Below are 20,696 nucleotides of genomic sequence, written 5' to 3'. Positions count from 1 at the left end.
ACGGCATAGCCCTGAATTTTCCAATGCGCAGCTCTTTGCAAAAGAGAGATATTGGCAAGGAAAAGCTGTCTTGTACCTTTGCATTTTTCTCCCAAACGAAGGACACTAGAAAACATTTTTTAAAGCCTCCTGTTAGGCCATCATCTACACGGCATAGCCCTGAATTTTCCAATGCGCAGCTCTTTGCAAAAGAGAGATATTGGCAAGGAAAAGCTGTCTTGTACCTTTGCATTTTTCTCCCAAACGAAGGACACTAGAAAGAAAATTTTAAAGCCTCCTGTTAGGCCATCATCTACACGGCATAGCCCTGAATTTTCCAATGCGCAGCTCTTTGCAAAAGAGAGATATTGGCAAGGAAAAGCTGTCTTGTACCTTTGCATTTTTCTCCCAAACGAAGGACACTAGAAAGAAAATTTTAAAGCCTCCTGTTAGGCCATCATCTACACGGCATAGCCCTGAATTTTCCAATGAGCAGCTTTGTGCAAAAGAGAGATATTGGCAAGGAAAAGCTGTCTTGTACCATTGGATTTTTCTCCCAAACGAAGGACACTAGAATGAAAATTTTAAAGCCTCCTGTTAGTGCTTCATCTACACGGTATAGCCCTGAAAAAAATAAAGCCAGAAAACGAAGAGCTGTTTAATCACTCAATTGGATTTTTTTGCCAGCATATTTCTTTTTCTCTGCAACCCACTGCTAAATTGTGCTTCCTAGCTGTTTTTATAAAATCACTGAATCAAATCTAACTCTGATTACATCAGAGAAGGCCAGGTACCCTACACCATAAGAGTGGGTTTGAAATTTTGACTTGTCTACTTAAAGATCACCAAAATCTGATAGCAAGGTCAATTACGTCCCTGGGTGGGATTGAACCACCAACCTTTTGGTTAATAGCCATACACACTAACTGATTGCGCCACAGAGACACTTTGCAAAAGTACATACTGACAAAGGCTAATAAGCATTCATCTAAAACGTTTCCTAGAAAAACTTTAAAAAGTCAATAATCTGGAGAGTTTTTGTAAGATGTTTCTTCCATCAACCAACGAAGAAACACATTGGTACTTTCCCATGATGAGTGAGTGCTTCAGGATCTATTGCACTTACATGTGCAGCAGAGTACAGCAATGGAAGCATGCTGGGCACATAACCCAGAGGTAGGCAGATTGAAACTATCCTCTGCTATATGCATTTTTTTTTGTTAATTAAAGTAATCCAAAACTGGGATTGATATGTTGGCTCTTTTATTTTTACTTACAGTACAATAACTTTTACCATTTTAATTTGTTTTAATAGTATATTAAAAGTATTGTTTTCTTTCAAAAATCCACTTAATTTTCTTTACCCTATTATTAAAATGGTAATTGACAAAAACAAACTACATTGTCACCAGAAGAGCAATACAAAATGTACAAGTGATATATTAAAATCATCTTTCCAGCTTGAATTTCAATGATGCATTGGGGCAACGATTTTGTGAGAAACATTTTCACCCTTAAATAAAGATTTTCTTAATTCCTTACCTGTGTGCTAATTAGATATCACCTTGTTTTCACATTAAACAGACTTCCACATGAGAAAGCAGCAAGGATGCAGTGGCGTTAATGTTTCCTGGTGTCAACCTGTATTATTTCAGTAGACATTGAAATGAGGATGCATCTTGCTGCCTTTCCAATGAAGCAAGTTTAATTTAGTAATAGGTTAAAAACCATCTTTACAAAGGTGTTAATCAGAGACTTGGCTTTGTGGACACTTTTCAGAGAACAAATTTGTTAGCATAAAAATAAAGCCAGAAAATTAAGAGCTGTTTAATCACTCAATTGGATTTTTTTTGCCAGCATATTTCTTTTTCTCTGCAACCCACTGCTAAATTGTGCTTCCTAGCTGTTTTTATAAAATCACTGAATCAAATCTAACTCTGATTACATCAGAGAAGGCCAGGTACCCTACACCAGAACAGGGGGTTTGAAATTTTGACTTGTCTACTTAAAGATCACCAAAATCTGATAACAAGGTCAATTACGTCCCTGGGTGGGATTGAACCACCAACCTTTTGGTTAGTAGCCGGATACACTAACCGATTGCGCCACAGAGACACTTTGCAAAAAGTACATACTGACAAAGGCTAATAAGCATACATCTCGAACGTTTCCTAGAAAAACTTTAAAAAGTCAATAATCTGGAGAGTTTTTGTAAGATGTTTCTTCCATCAACCAACGAAGAAACACATTGGTACTTTCCCATGATGAGTGAGTGCTTCAGGATCTCTTGCACTTACATGTGCAGCAGAGTACTGCAATGGAAGCATGCTGGGTCCATAACCTAGAGGTAGGCAGATTGAAACTATCCTTTGCTATATGCATTTTTTTTTGTTAATTTAAGTAATCAAAACTGGGATTGATGTTTTTGCTCTTTTATTTTTACTTAAAGTACAATAACTTTTACCATTTTAATTTGTTTTAATAGTATATTGACAATATAGTTTTCTTTAAAAAATCCACTTAATTTTCTTTACCCTATTATTAAAAGGGTAATTGACAAAAACAAACTACATTGTCACCAGAAGAGCAATACAAAATGTACAAGTGATATATTAAAATCATCTTTCCAGCTTGAATTTCAATGATGCATTGGGGCAACGATTTTGTGAGAAACATCTTCACCCTTAAATAAAGATTTTCTTAATTCCTTACCTGTGTGCTAATTAGATATCACCTTGTTTTCACATTAAACAGACTTCCACATGAGAAAGCAGCAAGGATGCAGTGGCGTTAATGTTTCCTGGTGTCAACCTGTATTATTTCAGTAGACATTGAAATGAGGATGCATCTTGCTGCCTTTCCAATGAAGCAAGTTTAATTTAGTAATAGGTTAAAAACCATCTTTACAAAGGTGTTAATCAGAGACTTGGCTTTGTGGACACTTTTTAGAGAACAAATTTGTTAGCATAAAAATAAAGCCAGAAAATGAAGAGCTGTTTAATCACTCAATTGGATTTTTCTGCCAGCATATTTTTTTTCTCTGCAACCCATTGCTAAATTGTGCTTCCTAGCTGTTTTTTATAAAATCACTGAATCAAATCTAACTCTGATTACATCAGAGAAGGCCAGGTACCCTACACCATAAGAGGGGGTTTGAAATTTTGACTTGTCTACTTAAATATCACCAAAACCTGATCACAAGGTCAATTATGTCCCTGGGTGGGATTGAACCACCAACCTTTTGGTTAGTAGCCAGACACACTAACCGATTGCGCCACAGAGACACTTTGCAAAAGTCCATACTGACAAAGGCTAATAAGCATTCATCTAAAACGTTTCCTAGAAAAACTTTAAAAAGTCAATAATCTGGAGAGTTTTTGTAAGATGTTTCTTCCATCCACCAACGAAGAAACACATTGGTACTTTCCCATGATGAGTGAGTGCTTCAGGATCTCTTGCACTTACATGTGCAGCAGAGTACTGCAATGGAAGCATGCTGGGCCCATAACCCAGATATAGGCAGATTAAAACTTTCCTCTGCTATATGCATTTTTTTTGTTAATTAAAGTAATACAAAACTGGGATTGATATTTTTGCTCTTTATTTTTCATTAAAGTACAATAACTTTTACCATTTTAATTTGTTTTAATAGTATATTGAAAGTATTGTTTTCTTTTAAAAATCCACTTAATTTTCTTTACCCTATTATTAAAATGGTAATTGACAAAAACAAACTACATTGTCACCAGAAGAGCAATACAAAATGTACAAGTGATTTATTAAAATCATCTTTCCAGCTTGAATTTCAATGATGCATTGGGGGCAACGATTTTGTGAGAAACATTTTCACCCTTAAATAAAGATTTTCTTAATTCCTTACCTGTGTGCTAATTAGATATCACCTTGTTTTCAGATTAAACAGACTTCTACATGAGAAAGCAGCAAGGATGCAGTGGCGTTAATGTTTCCTGGTGTCAACCTGTATTATTTCAGTAGACATTAAAATGAGGATGCATCTTGCTGCCTTTCCAATGAAGCAAGTTTAATTTAGTAATAGGTGAAAAACCATCCCTACAAAGGTGTTAATCAGAGACTTGGCTTTGTGGACACTTTTCAGAGAACAAATTTGTTAGCATAAAAATAAAGCCAGAAAATGAAGAGCTGTTTAATCACTCAATTGGATTTTTTTTGCCAGCATATTTCTTTTTCTCTGCAACCCACTGCTAAATTGTGCTTCCTAGCTGTTTTTATAAAATCAATGAATCAAATCTAACTCTGATTACATCAGAGAAGGCCAGGTACCCTACACCATAACAGGGGGTTTGAAATTTTGACTTGTCTACTTAAAGATCACCAAAATCTGATAACAAAGTCAATTACGTCCCTGGGTGGGATTGAACCACCAACCTTTTGGTTAGTAACCGGACACACTAACCGATTGCGCCACAGAGACACTTTGCAAAAAAGTACATACTGACAAAGGCTAATAAGCATTCATCTAAAACGTTTCCTAGAAAAACTTTAAAAAGTCAATAATCTGGAGAGTTTTTGTAAGATGTTTCTTCCATCAACCAACGAAGAAACACATTGGTACTTTCCCATGATGAGTGAGTGCTTCAGGATCTCTTGCACTTACATGTGCAGCAGAGTACTGCAATGGAAGCATGCTGGGCCCATAACCCAGAGGTAGGCAGATTAAAACTTTCCTCTGCTATATGCATTTTTTTTGTTAATTAAAGTAATCCAAAACTGGGATTGATATATTTGCTCTTTATTTTTCATTAAAGTACAATAACTTTTACCATTTTAATTTGTTTTAATAGTATATTGAAAGTATTGTTTTCTTTTAAAAATCCACTTAATTTTCTTTACCCTATTATTAAAATGGTAATTGACAAAAACAAACTACATTGTCACCAGAAGAGCAATACAAAATGTACAAGTGATATATTAAAATCATCTTTCCAGCTTGAATTTCAATGATGCATTGGGGGCAACGATTTTGTGAGAAACATTTTCACCCTTAAATAAAGATTTTCTTAATTCCTTACCTGTGTGCTAATTAGATATCACCTTGTTTTCACATTAAACAGACTTCTACATGAGAAAGCAGCAAGGATGCAGTGGCGTTAATGTTTCCTGGTGTCAACCTGTATTATTTCAGTAGACATTGAAATGAGGATGCATCTTGCTGCCTTTCCAATGAAGCAAGTTTAATTTAGTAATAGGTGAAAAACCATCCCTACAAAGGTGTTAATCAGAGACTTGGCTTTGTGGACACTTTTCAGAGAACAAATTTGTTAGCATAAAAATAAAGCCAGAAAATGAAGAGCTGTTTAATCACTCAATTGGATTTTTTTTGCCAGCATATTTCTTTTTCTCTGCAACCCACTGCTAAATTGTGCTTCCTAGCTGTTTTTATAAAATCAATGAATCAAATCTAACTCTGATTACATCAGAGAAGGCCAGGTACCCTACACCATAACAGGGGGTTTGAAATTTTGACTTGTCTACTTAAAGATCACCAAAATCTGATAACAAGGTCAATTACGTCCCTGGGTGGGATTGAACCACCAACCTTTTGGTTAGTAACCGGACACACTAACCGATTGTGCCACAGAGACACTTTGCAAAAAAGTGCATACTGACAAAGGCTAATAAGCATACATCTAGAACGTTTCCTAGAAAAACTTTAAAAAGTCAATAATCTGGAGAGTTTTTGTAAGATGTTTCTTCCATCAACCAACGAAGAAACACATTGGTACTTTCCCATGATGAGTGAGTGCTTCAGGATCTCTTGCACTTACATGTGCAGCAGAGTACTGCAATGGAAGCATGCTGGGCCCATAACCCAGAGGTAGGCAGATTGAAACTATCCTTTGCTATATGCATTTTTTTTTTGTTAATTTAAGTAATCAAAACTGGGATTGATATTTTTGCTCTTTTATTTTTACTTAAAGTACAATAACTTTTACCATTTTAATTTGTTTTAATAGTATATTGACAATATAGTTTTCTTTAAAAAATCCACTTAATTTTCTTTACCCTATTATTAAAAGGGTAATTGACAAAAACAAACTACATTGTCACCAGAAGAGCAATACAAAATGTACAAGTGATCTTTCCAGCTTGAATTTCAATGATGCATTGGGGCAACGATTTTGTGAGAAACATCTTCACCCTTAAATAAAGATTTTCTTAATTCCTTACCTGTGTGCTAATTAGATATCACCTTGTTTTGACATTAAACAGACTTCCACATGAGAAAGCAGCAAGGATGCATTGGCGTTAATGTTTCCTGGTGTCAACCTGTATTATTTCAGTAGACATTGAAATGAGGATGCATCTTGCTGCCTTTCCAATGAAGCAAGTTTAATTTAGTAATAGGTGAAAAACCATCCTTACAAAGGTGTTCATCAGAGACTTGGCTTTGTGGACACTTTTCAGAGAACAAATTTGTTAGCATAAAAATAAAGCCAGAAAATGAAGAGCTGTTTAATCACATAATTGGATTTTTTTGCCAGCATATTTCTTTTTCTCTGCAACCCACTGCTAAATTGTGCTTCCTAGCTGTTTTTATAAAATCACTGAATCAAATCTAACTCTGATTACATCAGAGAAGGCCAGGTACCCTACACCATAAGAAGGGATTTGAAATTTTGACTTGTCTACTTAAAGATCACCAAAATCTGATAACAAGGTCAATTACGTCCCTGGGTGGGATTGAACCACCAACTTTTTGGTTAGTAGCCGGACACACTAACCGATTGCGCCACAGAGACACTTTGCAAAAAGTCCATACTGACAAAGACTAATAAGCATTCATCTAAAATGTTTCCTAGAAAAACTTTAAAAAGTCAATAATCTGGAGAGTTTTTGTAAGATGTTTCTTCCATCCACCAACGAAGAAACACATTGGTATTTTCCCATGATGAGTGAGTGCTTCAGGATCTCTTGCACTTACATGTGCAGCAGAGTACTGCAATGGAAGCATGCTGGGCCCATAACCCAGAGGTAGGCAGATTAAAACTATCCTCTGCTATATGCATTTTTTTTGTTAATTAAAGTAATCCAAAACTGGGATTGATATTTTTGCTCTTTTATTTTTCATTAAAGTACAATAACTTTTACCATTTTAATTTGTTTTAAAAGTATGTTGAAAGTATTGTTTTCTTTTAAAAATCCACTTAATTTTCTTTACCCTATTATTAAAATGGTAATTGACAAAAACAAACTACATTGTCAGCAGAAGAGCAATACAAAATGTACAAGTGATATATTAAAATCATCTTTCCAGCTTGAATTTCAATGATGCATTGGGGCAACGATTTTGTGAGAAACATTTTCACCCTTAAATAAAGATTTTCTTAATTCCTTACCTGTGTGCTAATTAGATATCACCTTGTTTTCACATTAAACAGACTTCCACATGAGAATTCAGCAAGGATGCAGTGGCGTTAATGTTTCCTGGTGTCAACCTGTATTATTTCAGTAGACATTGAAATGAGGATGCATCTTGCTGCCTTTCCAATGAAGCAAGTTTAATTTAGTAATAGGTTAAAAACCATCCTTACAAAGGTGTTAATCAGAGACTTGGCTTTGTGGACACTTTTCAGAGAACAAATTTGTTAGCATAAAAATAAAGCCAGAAAATTAAGAGCTGTTTAATCACTCAATTGGATTTTTTTTTGCCAGCATATTTCTTTTTCTCTGCAACCCACTGCTAAATTGTGCTTCCTAGCTGTTTTTATAAAATCACTGAATCAAATCTAACTCTGATTACATCAGAGAAGGCCAGGTACCCTACACAAGAACAGGGGGATTTGAAATTTTGACTTGTCTACTTAAAGATCACCAAAATCTGATAACAAGGTCAATTACGTCCCTGGGTGGGATTGAACCACCAACCTTTTGGTTAATAGCCATGCACACTAACTGATTGCACCACAGAGACACTTTGCGAAAATCCATACTGACAAAGGCTAATAAGCATTCATCTAAAACGTTTCCTAGAAAAACTTTAAAAAGTCAATAATCTGGAGAGTTTTTGTAAGATGTTTCTTCCATCAACCAACGAAGAAACACATTGGTACTTTCCCATGATGAGTGAGTGCTTCAGGATCTCTTGCACTTACATGTGCAGCAGAGTACAGCAATGGAAGCATGCTGGGCCCATAACCCAGCGGTAGGCAGATTGAAACTATCCTCTGCTATATGCATTTTTTTTTGTTAATTAAAGTAATCCAAAACTGGGATTGATATTTTGGCTCTTTTATTTTTACTTAAAGTACAATAACTTTTACCATTTTAATTTGTTTTAATAGTATATTGACAGTATTGTTTTCTTTTAAAAATCCACTTAATTTTCTTTACCCTATTATTAAAATGGTAATTGACAAAAACAAACTACATTGTCACCAGAAGAGCAATACAAAATGTACAAGTGATATATTAAAATCATCTTTCCAGCTTGAATTTCAATGATGCATTGGGGCAACGATTTTGTGAGAAACATCTTCACCCTTAAATAAAGATTTTCTTAATTCCTTACCTGTGTGCTAATTAGATATCACCTTGTTTTCACATTAAACAGACTTCCACATGAGAAAGCAGCAAGGATACAGTGGCGTTAATGTTTCCTGGTGTCAACCTGTATTATTTCAGTAGACATTGAAATGAGGATGCATCTTGCTGCCTTTCCAATGAAGCAAGTTTAATTTAGTAATAGGTGAAAAACCATCCCTACAAAGGTGTTAATCAGAGACTTGGCTTTGTGGACACTTTTCAAAGAACAAATTTGTTAGCATAAAAATAAAGCCAGAAAATGAAGAGCTGTTTAATCACTCAATTGGATTTTCTTTGCCAGCATATTTCTTTTTCTCTGCAACCCACTGCTAAATTGTGCTTCCTAGCTGTTTTTATAAAATCACTGAATCAAATCTAACTTTGATTACATCAGAGAAGGCCAGGTACCCTACACCATAACAGGGTGTTTGAAATTTTGACTTGTCTACTTAAAGATCACCAAAATCTGATAACAAGGTCAATTACGTCCCTGGTTGGGATTGAACCTCCAACCTTTTAGCTAGTAGCCGGACACACTAACCGATTGCGCCACAGAGATACTTCACAAAAAGTCCATACTGACAAAGGCTAATAAGCATACATCTAGAACGTTTCCTAGAAAAATTTTAAAAAGTCAATAATCTGGAGAGTTTTTGTAAGATGTTTCTTCCATCAACCAAAGAAGAAACACATTGGTACTTTCCCATGATGACTGAGTGCTTCAGGATCTCTTGCACTTACATGTGCAGCAGAGTACTGCAATGGAAGCATGCTGGGCCCATAACCCAGAGGTAGGCAGATTGAAACTATCCTTTGCTATATGCATTTTTTTTTTGTTAATTTAAGTAATCAAAACTGGGATTGATATTTTTGCTCTTTTATTTTTACTTAAAGTACAATAACTTTTACCATTTTAATTTGTTTTAATAGTATATTGACAGTATAGTTTTCTTTAAAAAATCCACTTAATTTTCTTTACCCTATTATTAAAAGGGTAATTGACAAAAACAAACTACATTGTCACCAGAAGAGCAATACAAAATGTACAAGTGATATATTAAAATCATCTTTCCAGCTTGAATTTCAATGATGCATTGGGGCAACGATTTTGTGAGAAACATCTTCACCCTTAAATAAAGATTTTCTTAATTCCTTACCTGTGTGCTAATTAGATATCACCTTGTTTTCACATTAAACAGACTTCTACATGAGAAAGCAGCAAGGATGCAGTGGCGTTAATGTTTCCTGGTGTCAACCTGTATTATTTCAGTAGACATTGAAATGAGGATGCATCTTGCTGCCTTTCCAATGAAGCAAGTTTAATTTAGCAATAGGTGAAAAACCATCCCTACAAAGGTGTTAATCAGAGACTTGGCTTTGTGGACACTTTTCAGAGAACAAATTTGTTAGCATAAAAATAAAGCCAGAAAATGAAGAGCTGTTTAATCACTCAATTTGATTTTTTTTTTGCCAGCATATTTCTTTTTCTCTGCAACCCACTGCTAAATTGTGCTTCCTAGCTGTTTTTATAAAATCAATGAATCAAATCTAACTCTGATTACATCAGAGAAGGCCAGGTACCCTACACCATAAGAGGGGGTTTGAAATTTTGACTTGTCTACTTAAAGATCACCAAAATCTGATAACAAGGTCAATTACGTCCCTGGGTGGGATTGAACCACCAACCTTTTGGTTAGTAGCCGGACACACTAACCGATTGCGCCACAGAGACACTTTGCAAAAAGTACATACTGACATAGGCTAATAAGCATACATCTAGAACGTTTCCTAGAAAAACTTTAAAAAGTCAATAATCTGGAGAGTTTTTGTAAGATGTTTCTTCCATCAACCAACGAAGAAACACATTGATACTTTCCCATGATGACTGAGTGCTTCAGGATCTCTTGCACTTACATGTGCAGCAAAGTACTGCAATGGAAGCATGCTGGGCCCATAACCCAGAGGTAGGCAGATTGAAACTATCCTCTGCTATATGCATTTTTTTTGTTAATTTTAGTAATCAAAACTGGGATTGATATTTTTGCTTTTTTATTTTTACTTAAAGTACAATAACTTTTACCATTTTAATTTGTTTTAATAGTATATTGACAGTATAGTTTTCTTTAAAAAATCCACTTAATTTTCTTTACCCTATTATTAAAAGGGTAATTGACAAAAACAAACTACATTGTCACCAGAAGAGCAATACAAAATGTACAAGTGATATATTAAAATCATCTTTCCAGCTTGAATTTCAATGATGCATTGGGGCAACGATTTTGTGAGAAACATCTTCACCCTTAAATAAAGATTTTCTTAATTCCTTACCTGTGTGCTAATTAGATATCACCTTGTTTTCCCATTAAACAGACTTCTACATGAGAAAGCAGCAAGGATGCAGTGGCGTTAATGTTTCCTGGTGTCAACCTGTATTATTTCAGTAGACATTGAAATGAGGATGCATCTTGCTGCCTTTCCAATGAAGCAAGTTTAATTTAGTAATAGGTGAAAAATCATCCCTACAAAGGTGTTAATCAGAGACTTGGCTTTGTGGACACTTTTCAGAGAACAAATTTGTTAGCATAAAAATAAAGCCAGAAAATGAAGAGCTGTTTAATCACTCAATTGGATTTTTTTTGCCAGCATATTTCTTTATCTCTGCAACCCACTGCTAAATTGTGCTTGCTAGCTGTTTTTATAAAATCAATGAATCAAATCTAACTCTGATTACATCAGAGAAGGCCAGGTACCCTACACCATAACAGGGGGTTTGAAATTTTGACTTGTCTACTTAAAGATCACCAAAATCTGATAACAAGGTCAATTACGTCCCTGGGTGGGATTGAACCACCAATCTTTTGATTAGTAGCCGGACACACTAACCGATTGCGCCACAGAGACACTTTGCAAAAAGTACATACTGACAAAGGCTAATAAGCATACATCTAGAACGTTTCCTAGAAAAACTTTAAAAAGTCAATAATCTGGAGAGTTTTTGTAAGATGTTTCTTCCATCAACCAACGAAGAAACACATTGGTACTTTCCCATGATGAGTGAGTGCTTCAGGATCTCTTGCACTTACATGTGCAGCAGAGTACTGCAATGGAAGCATGCTGGGCCCATAACCCAGCGGTAGGCAGATTGAAACTATCCTCTGCTATATGCACTTTTTTTTGTTAATTAAAGTAATCCAAAACTGGGAATGATATTTTGGCTCTTTTATTTTTACTTAAAGTACAATAACTTTTACCATTTTAATTTGTTTTAATAGTATATTGACAGTATTGTTTTCTTTCAAAAATCCACTCAATTTTCTTTACCCTATTATTAAAATGGTAATTGACAAAAACAAACTACATTGTCACCAGAAGAGCAATACAAAATGTACAAGTGATATATTAAAATCATCTTTCCAGCTTGAATTTCAATGATGCATTGGGGCAACGATTTTGTGAGAAACATCTTCACCCTTAAATAAAGATTTTCTTAATTCCTTACCTGTGTGCTAATTAGATATCACATTGTTTTCACATTAAACAGACTTCCACATGAGAAAGCAGCAAGGATACAGTGGCGTTAATGTTTCCTGGTGTCAACCTGTATTATTTCAGTAGACATTGAAATGAGAATGCATCTTGCTGCCTTTCCAATGTAGCAAGTTTAATTTAGTAATAGGTGAAAAGCCATCCCTACAAAGGTGTTAATCAGAGACTTGGCTTTGTGGACACTTTTCAAAGAACAAATTTGTTAGCATAAAAATAAAGCCAGAAAATGAAGAGCTGTTTAATCACTCAATTGGATTTTTTTGCCAGCATATTTCTTTTTCTCTGCAACCCACTGCTAAATTGTGCTTCCTAGCTGTTTTTATAAAATCACTGAATCAAATCTAACTCTGATTACATCAGAGAAGGCCAGGTACCCTACACCATAAGAGGGGGTTTGAAATTTTGACTTGTCTACTTAAAGATCACCAAAATCTGATAACAAGATCAATTACGTCCCTGGTTGGGATTGAACCACCAACCTTTTGGTTAGTAGCCAGACACACTAACCGATTGCGCCACAGAGACACTTTGCAAAAAGTACATACTGACAAAGTCTAATAAGCATACATCTAGAACGTTTCCTAGAAAAACTTTAAAAAGTCAATAATCTGGAGAGTTTTTGTAAGATGTTTCTTCCATCAACCAACGAAGAAACACATTGGTACTTTCCCATGATGAGTGAGTGCTTCAGGATCTCTTGCACTTACATGTGCAGCAGAGTACTGCAATGGAAGCATGCTGGGCCCATAACCCAGCGGTAGGCAGATTGAAACTATCCTCTGCTATATGCACTTTTTTTTGTTAATTAAAGTAATCCAAAACTGGGATTGATATTTTGGCTCTTTTATTTTTACTTAAAGTACAATAACTTTTACCATTTTAATTTGTTTTAATAGTATATTGACAGTATTGTTTTCTTTCAAAAATCCACTCAATTTTCTTTACCCTATTATTAAAATGGTAATTGACAAAAACAAACTACATTGTCACCAGAAGAGCAATACAAAATGTACAAGTGATATATTAAAATCATCTTTCCAGCTTGAATTTCAATGATGCATTGGGGCAACGATTTTGTGAGAAACATCTTCACCCTTAAATAAAGATTTTCTTAATTCCTTACCTGTGTGCTAATTAGATATCACCTTGTTTTCACATTAAACAGACTTCCACATGAGAAAGCAGCAAGGATACAGTGGCGTTAATGTTTCCTGGTGTCAACCTGTATTATTTCAGTAGACATTGAAATGAGAATGCATCTTGCTGCCTTTCCAATGTAGCAAGTTTAATTTAGTAATAGGTGAAAAGCCATCCCTACAAAGGTGTTAATCAGAGACTTGGCTTTGTGGACACTTTTCAAAGAACAAATTTGTTAGCATAAAAATAAAGCCAGAAAATGAAGAGCTGTTTAATCACTCAATTGGATTTTTTTTGCCAGCATATTTCTTTTTCTCTGCAACCCACTGCTAAATTGTGCTTCCTAGCTGTTTTTATAAAATCACTGAATCAAATCTAACTCTGATTACATCAGAGAAGGCCAGGTACCCTACACCATAACAGGGGGTTTGAAATTTTGACTTGTCTACTTAAAGATCACCAAAATCTGATAACAAGGTCAATTACGTCCCTGGTTGGGATTGAACCACCAACCTTTTGGTTAGTAGCCAGACACACTAACCGATTGCGCCACAGAGACACTTTGCAAAAAGTGCATACTGACAAAGTCTAATAAGCATACATCTAGAACGTTTCCTAGAAAAACTTTAAAAAGTCAATAATCTGGAGAGTTTTTGTAAGATGTTTCTTCCATCAACCAATGAAGAAACACATTGGTACTTTCCCATGATGAGTGAGTGCTTCAGGATCTCTTGCACTTACATGTGCAGCAGAGTACTGCAATGGAAGCATACAGGGCCCATAACCCAGAGGTAGGCAGATTGAAACTATCCTTTGCTATATGCATTTTTTTTGTTAATTTAAGTAATCAAAACTGGGATTGATATTTTTGCTCTTTTATTTTTACTTAAAGTACAATAACTTTTACCATTTTAATTTGTTTTAATAGTATATTGACAGTATAGTTTTCTTTGAAAAATCCACTTAATTTTCTTTACCCTATTATTAAAAGGGTAATTGACAAAAACAAACTACATTGTCACCAGAAGAGCAATACAAAATGTACAAGTGATATATTAAAATCATCTTTCCAGCTTGAATTTCAATGATGCATTGGGGCAACGATTTTGTGAGAAACATCTTCACCCTTAAATAAAGATTTTCTTAATTCCTTACCTGTGTGCTAATTAGATATCACCTTGTTTTCACATTAAACAGACTTCTACATGAGAAAGCAGCAAGGATGCAGTGGCGTTAATGTTTCCTGGTGTCAACCTGTATTATTTCAGTAGACATTGAAATGAGGATGCATCTTGCTGCCTTTCCAATGAAGCAAGTTTAATTTAGCAATAGGTGAAAAACCATCCCTACAAAGGTGTTAATCAGAGACTTGGCTTTGTGGACACTTTTCAAAGAACAAATTTGTTAGCATAAAAATAAAGCCAGAAAATGAAGAGCTGTTTAATCACTCAATTGAATTTTTTTTGCCAGCATATTTCTTTTTATCTGCAACCCACTGCTAAATTGTGCTTCCTAGCTGTTTTTATTAAATCACTGAATCAAATCTAACTCTGATTACATCAGAAAAGGCCAGGTACCCTACACCATAACAGGGGGTTTGAAATTTTGACTTGTCTACTTAAAGATCACCAAAATCTGATAACAAGGTCAATTACGTCCCTGGGTGGGATTGAACCACCAACCTTTTGGTTAGAAGCCAGATACACTAACCGATTGCGCCACAGAGACACTTCGCTAAAAATACATTCTGACAAAGGCTAATAAGCATACATCTAGAACGTTTCCTAGAAAAACTTTAAAAAGTCAATAATCTGGAGAGTTTTTGTAAGATGTTTCTTCCATCAACCAACGAAGAAACACATTGGTACTTTCCCATGATGAGTGAGTGCTTCAGGATCTCTTGCACTTACATGTGCAGCAGAGTACTGCAATGGAAGCATACAGGGCCCATAACCCAGAGGTAGGCAGATTGAAACTATCCTTTGCTATATGCATTTTTTTTTGTTAATTTAAGTAATCAAAACTGGGATTGATATTTTTGCTCTTTTATTTTTACTTAAAGTACAATAACTTTTACCATTTTAATTTGTTTTAATAGTATATTGACAGTATAGTTTTCTTTAAAAAATCCACTTAATTTTCTTTACCCTATTATTAAAAGGGTAATTGACAAAAACAAACTACATTGTCACCAGAAGAGCAATACAAAATGTACAAGTGATATATTAAAATCATCTAAACAGCTTGAATTTCAAAGATGCATTGGGGCAACGATTTTGTGAGAAACATCTTCACCCTTAAATAAAGATTTTCTTAATTCCTTACCTGTGTGCTAATTAGATATCACCTTGTTTTCACATTAAACAGACTTCTACATGAGAAAGCAGCAAGGATGCAGTGGCGTTAATGTTTCCTGGTGTCAACCTGTATTATTTCAGTAGACATTGAAATGAGGATGCATCTTGCTGCCTTTCCAATGAAGCAAGTTTAATTTAGTAATAGGTGAAAAACCATCCCTACAAAGGTGTTAATCAGAGACTTGACTTTGTGGACACTTTTCAGAGAACAAATTTGTTAGCATAAAAATAAAGCCAGAAAATGAAGAGCTGTTTAATCACTCAATTGGATTTTTTTTGACAGCATATTTCTTTTTCTCTGCAACCCACTGCTAAATTGTGCTTCCTAGCTGTTTTTATTAAATCACTGAATCAAATCTAACTCTGATTACATCAGAAAAGGCCAGGTACCCTACACCATAACAGGGGGTTTGAAATTTTGACTTGTCTACTTAAAGATCACCAAAATCTGATAACAAGGTCAATTACGTCCCTTGGTGGGATTGAACCACCAACCTTTTGGTTAGTAGCCGGATACACTAACCGATTGCGCCAGAGAGACACTTCGCTAAAAATACATTCTGACAAAGGCTAATAAGCATACATCTAGAACGTTTCCTAGAAAAACTTTAAAAAGTCAATAATCTGGAGAGTTTTTGTAAAATGTTTCTTCCATCAACCAACGAAGAAACACATTGGTACTTTCCCATGATGAGTGAGTGCTTCAGGATCTCTTGCACTTACATGTGCAGCAGAGTACTGCAATGGCCCATAACCCAGAGGTAGGCAGATTGAAACTATCCTTTGCTATATGCATTTTTTTTGTTAATTTAAGTAATCAAAACTGGGATTGATATTTTTGCTCTTTTATTTTTACTTGAAGTACAATAATTTTTACCATTTTAATTTGTTTAAATCCACTTAATTTTCTTTACCCTATTATTAAAAGGGTAATTGACAAAAACAAACTACATTGTCACCAGAAGAGCAATACAAAATGTACACGTGATATATTAAAATCATCTTTCCAGCTTGAATTTCAATGATGCATTGGGGCAACGATTTTGTGAGAAACATCTTCACCCTTAAATAAAGATTTTCTTAATTCCTTACCTGTGTGCTAATTAGATATCACCTTGTTTTCACATTAAACAGACTTCCACATGAGAAAGCAGCAAGGATGCAGTGGTGTTAATGTTTCCTGGTGTCAACCTGTATTATTTCAGTAGAAATTGAAATGAGGATGCATCTTGCTGCCTTTCCAATGAAGCAAGTTTAATTTAGTAATAGGTGAAAAACCATCTCTACAAAGGTGTTAATCAGAGACTTGGCTTTGTGGACACTTTTCAGAGAACAAATTTGTTAGCATAAAAATAAAGCCAGAAAATGAAGAGCTGTTTAATCACTCAATTGGATTTTTCTGCCAGCATATTTCTTTTTCTCTGCAAACCACTGCTAAATTGTGCTTCCTATCTGTTTTTATAAAATCACTGAATCAAATCTAACTCTGATTACATCAGAGAAGGCCAGGTACCCTACACCATAACAGGGGGTTTGAAATTTTGACTTGTCTACTTAAAGATCACCAAAATCTGATAACAAGGTCAATTACGTCCTTGAGTGGGATTGAACCACCAACCTTTTGGTTAGTAGCCAGACACACTAACCGATTGCGCCACAGAGACACTTTGTAAAAAGTATATACTGACAAAGGCTAATAAGCATACATCTAGAACGTTTCCTAGAAAAACTTTAAAAAGTCAATAATCTGGAGAGTTTTTGTAAGATGTTTCTTCCATCAACCAACGAAGAAACACATTGGTACTTTCCCATGATGAGTGAGTGCTTCAGGATCTCTTGCACTTACATGTGCAGCAGAGTACTGCAATGGAAGCATGCTGGGCCCATAACCCAGAGGTAGGCAGATTGAAACTATCCTTTGCTATATGCATTTTTTTTTGTTAATTTAAGTAATCAAAACTGGGATTGATATTTTTGCTCTTTTATTTTTACTTAAAGTACAATAACTTTTACCATTTTAATTTGTTTTAATAGTATATTGACAGTATTGTTTTCTTTCAAAAATCCACTTAATTTTCTTTACCCTATTATTAAAATGGTAATTGACAAAAACAAACTACATTGTCACCAGAAGAGCAATACAAAATGTACAAGTGATATATTAAAATCATCTTTCCAGCTTGAATTTCAATGATGCATTGGGGCAACGATTTTGTGAGAAACATCTTCACCCTTAAATAAAGATTTTCTTAATTCCTTACCTGTGTGCTAATTAGATATCACCTTGTTTTCACATTAAACAGACTTCCACATGAGAAAGCAGCAAGGATGCAGTGGCGTTAATGTTTCCTGGTGTCAACCTGTATTATTTCAGTAGACATTGAAATGAGGATGCATCTTGCTGCCTTTCCAATGAAGCGTTTAATTTAGTAATAGGTGAAAAACCATCCCTACAAAGGTGTTAATCAGAGACTTGGCTTTGTGGACACTTTTCAGAGAACAAATTTGTTAGCATAAAAATAAAGCCAGAAAATGAAGAGCTGTTTAATCACTCAATTGGATTTTTTTTGCCAGCATATTTCTTTTTCTCTGCAACCCACTGCTAAATTGTGCTTCCTAGCTGTTTTTATTAAATCACTGAATCAAATCTAACTCTGATTACATCAGAAAAGGCCAGGTACCCTACACCATAACAGGGGGTTTGAAATTTTGACTTGTCTACTTAAAGATCACCAAAATCTGATAACAAGGTCAATTACGTCCCTGGGTGGGATTGAACCACCAACCTTTTGGCTAGTAGCCAGACACACTAACCGATTGCGCCACAGAGACACTTCACAAAAAGTACATACTGACAAAGGCTAATAAGCATACATCTAGAACGTTTCCTAGAAAAACTTTAAAAAGTCAATAATCTGGAGAGTTTTTGTAAAATGTTTCTTCCATCAACCAACAAAGAAACACATTGGTACTATCCCATGATGAGTGAGTGCTTCAGGATCTCTTGCACTTACATGTGCAGCAGAGTACTGCAATGGAAGCATGCTGGGCCCATAACCCAGAGGTAGGCAGATTGAAACTATCCTTTGCTATATGCATTTTTTTTGTTAATTTAAGTAATCAAAACTGGGATTGATATTTTTGCTCTTTTATTTTTACTTGAAGTACAATAACTTTTACCATTTTAATTTGTTTAAATCCACTTAATTTTCTTTACCCTATTATTAAAAGGGTAATTGACAAAAACAAACTACATTGTCACCAGAAGAGCAATACAAAATGTACACGTGATATATTAAAATCATCTTTCCAGCTTGAATTTCAATGATGCATTGGGGCAACGATTTTGTGAGAAACATCTTCACCCTTAAATAAAGATTTTCTTAATTCCTTACCTGTGTGCTAATTAGATATCACCTTGTTTTCACATTAAACAGACTTCCACATGAGAAAGCAGCAAGGATGCAGTGGCGTTAATGTTTCCTGGTGTCAACCTGTATTATTTCAGTAGAAATTGAAATGAAGATGCATCTTGCAGCCTTTCCAATGAAGCAAGTTTAATTTAGTAATAGGTGAAAAACCATCCCTACAAAGGTGTTAATCAGAGACTTGGCTTTGTGGACACTTTTCAGAGAACAAATTTGTTAGCATAAAAATAAAGGCAGAAAATGAAGAGCTGTTTAATCACTCAATTGGATTTTTCTGCCAGCATATTTCTTTTTCTCTGCAAACCACTGCTAAATTGTGCTTCCTATCTGTTTTTATAAAATCACTGAATCAAATCTAACTCTGATTACATCAGAGAAGGCCAGGTACCCTACACCATAACAGGGGGTTTGAAATTTTGACTTGTCTACTTAAAGATCACCAAAATCTGATAACAAGGTCAATTACGTCCCTGGGTGGGATTGAGCCACCAACCTTTTGGTTAGTAGCCAGACACACTAACCGATTGCGCCACAGAGACACTTTGTAAAAAGTACATACTGACAAAGGCTAATAAGCATTCATCTAAAACGTTTCCTAGAAAAACTTTAAAAAGTCAATAATCTGGAGAGTTTTTGTAAGATGTTTCTTCCATCAACCAACGAAGAAACACATTGGTACTTTCCCATGATGAGTGAGTGCTTCAGGATCTCTTGCACTTACATGTGCAGCAGAGTACTGCAATGGAAGCATGCTGGGCCCATAACCCAGAGGTAGGCAGATTGAAACTATCCTTTGCTATATGCATTTTTTTTTTGTTAATTTAAGTAATCAAAACTGGGATTGATATTTTTGCTCTTTTATTTTTACTTAAAGTACAAAAACTTTTACCATTTTAATTTGTTTTAATAGTATATTGACAGTATAGTTTTCTTTAAAAAATCCACTTAATTTTCTTTACCCTATTATTAAAATGGTAATTGACAAAAACAAACTACATTGTCACCAGAAGAGCAATACAAAATGTACAAGTGATATATTAAAATCATCTTTCCAGCTTGAATTTCAATGATGCATTGGGGCAACGATTTTGTGAGAAACATCTTCACCCTAAAATAAAGATTTTCTTAATTCCTTACCTGTGTGCTTATTAGATATCACCTTGTTTTCACATTAAACAGACTTCTACATGAGAAAGCAGCAAGGATGCAGTGGCGTTAATGTTTCCTGGTGTCAACCTGTATTATTTCAGTAGACATTGAAATGAGGATGCATCTTGCTGCCTTTCCAATGAAGCAAGTTTAATTTAGTAATAGGTGAAAAACCATCCCAACAAAGGTGTTAATCAGAGACTTGGCTTTGTGGACACTTTTCAGAGAACAAATTTGTTAGCATAAAAATAAAGCCAGAAAATGAAGAGCTGTTTAATCACTCAATTGGATTTTTTTGCCAGCATATTTCTTTTTCTCTGCAACCCACTGCTAAATTGTGCTTCCTAGCTGTTTTTATAAAATCACTGAATCAAATCTAACTCTGATTACATCAGAGAAGGCCAGGTACCCTACACCAGAACAGGGGTTTTGAAATTTTGACTTGTCTACTTAAAGATCACCAAAATCTGATAACAAGGTCAATTACGTCCCTGGGTGGGATTGAATCACCAACCTTTTGGTTAATAGCCGTGCA

At 35.0% G+C, this 20,696-nt stretch overlaps 4 non-coding genes across 4 annotated transcripts; all 4 read right to left on the bottom strand.

The window, feature by feature from the left end:
• Positions 1–3,189: 3,189 nt before the first annotated feature.
• TRNAS-ACU (transfer RNA serine (anticodon ACU)) lies at positions 3,190–3,263 on the bottom strand. Its single transcript has one exon. It is a non-coding gene; the product is annotated as a tRNA-Ser (tRNA).
• Positions 3,264–5,529: 2,266 nt separating this feature from the next.
• TRNAS-ACU (transfer RNA serine (anticodon ACU)) lies at positions 5,530–5,603 on the bottom strand. Its single transcript has one exon. It is a non-coding gene; the product is annotated as a tRNA-Ser (tRNA).
• A 4,599-nt stretch (positions 5,604–10,202) lies between these two features.
• TRNAS-ACU (transfer RNA serine (anticodon ACU)) lies at positions 10,203–10,276 on the bottom strand. The gene has a single exon. It is a non-coding gene; the product is annotated as a tRNA-Ser (tRNA).
• Positions 10,277–14,881: 4,605 nt separating this feature from the next.
• TRNAR-UCU (transfer RNA arginine (anticodon UCU)) lies at positions 14,882–14,955 on the bottom strand. Its single transcript has one exon. It is a non-coding gene; the product is annotated as a tRNA-Arg (tRNA).
• Between the last annotated feature and the right edge of the window lie 5,741 nt (positions 14,956–20,696).

This window comes from Pseudophryne corroboree, assembly GCF_028390025.1.
Source record: "Pseudophryne corroboree isolate aPseCor3 chromosome 7 unlocalized genomic scaffold, aPseCor3.hap2 SUPER_7_unloc_8, whole genome shotgun sequence".
NCBI lineage: Eukaryota > Metazoa > Chordata > Amphibia > Anura > Myobatrachidae > Pseudophryne > Pseudophryne corroboree.
This window is presented reverse-complemented; position numbering and strand designations above follow the sequence as displayed.